Here is a 777-nt window from a genome sequence, read left to right as displayed (position 1 = left end):
TGTTGGAGGCCGCAGTGTCGGTTGTTACGTGTGGAGCCAGTGGTTATAGCTGCTGTCGAACTCAGTGATACTCACATTTCTTCGTTCGCTTGCCATTCATCCATTAATACCAGTAAACTACTGAGGGATCACTACACTCAACTATACTTTCCCTTTCTGCACTTCTATTGGAACATGTGTCTATGTTAGGAAGCCGATAACATTGTTAATTTTGTTGCTGTTAATATTGTTATCATTATTATTATTATTATTATTATTATTATTATTATTATTATTATTATTATTAATATTATTATTATTATTATTGGTGTATATACGTAAAAAAACAAAACAAGGACTTCTGGATCACTATTTTATTTACCATACAAGGTAAGTCAATTTCACTTATTAAATTTTACTAATTCTACTTTAACTTTATAACACATAAATAATCCTGTATTATACATGTATATGTGTATATGTATGCATATGTGTTCTATTGGTATTTATCAGTATGCATGTGTGTGTGTTCGTGTGCATGTGTGAGTGTGTTTATGGAACAGGGACAACTGAAGAAGGGAAACATTCTTTATGTTGCATGTCTCGTTTCTCTGTTTGTCTTTTTCGTTGTTCAAAAAAAGTTCGTTTTCTGTCGTCATCTTTATGTTTTCGTTTGTCTGTGATGTCCTGTACCCATATATGCTTGTATGTATACATATAGATGAAGGTATGTACATATATGTATGGATATATGCATATATTTATATATTATTTACGTTATTATATATATATATATAT

This window comes from Octopus bimaculoides, chromosome 7, assembly GCF_001194135.2.
Source record: "Octopus bimaculoides isolate UCB-OBI-ISO-001 chromosome 7, ASM119413v2, whole genome shotgun sequence".
Lineage (NCBI taxonomy): Eukaryota > Metazoa > Mollusca > Cephalopoda > Octopoda > Octopodidae > Octopus > Octopus bimaculoides.
Note: the sequence above shows the minus strand (reverse complement) of the source record.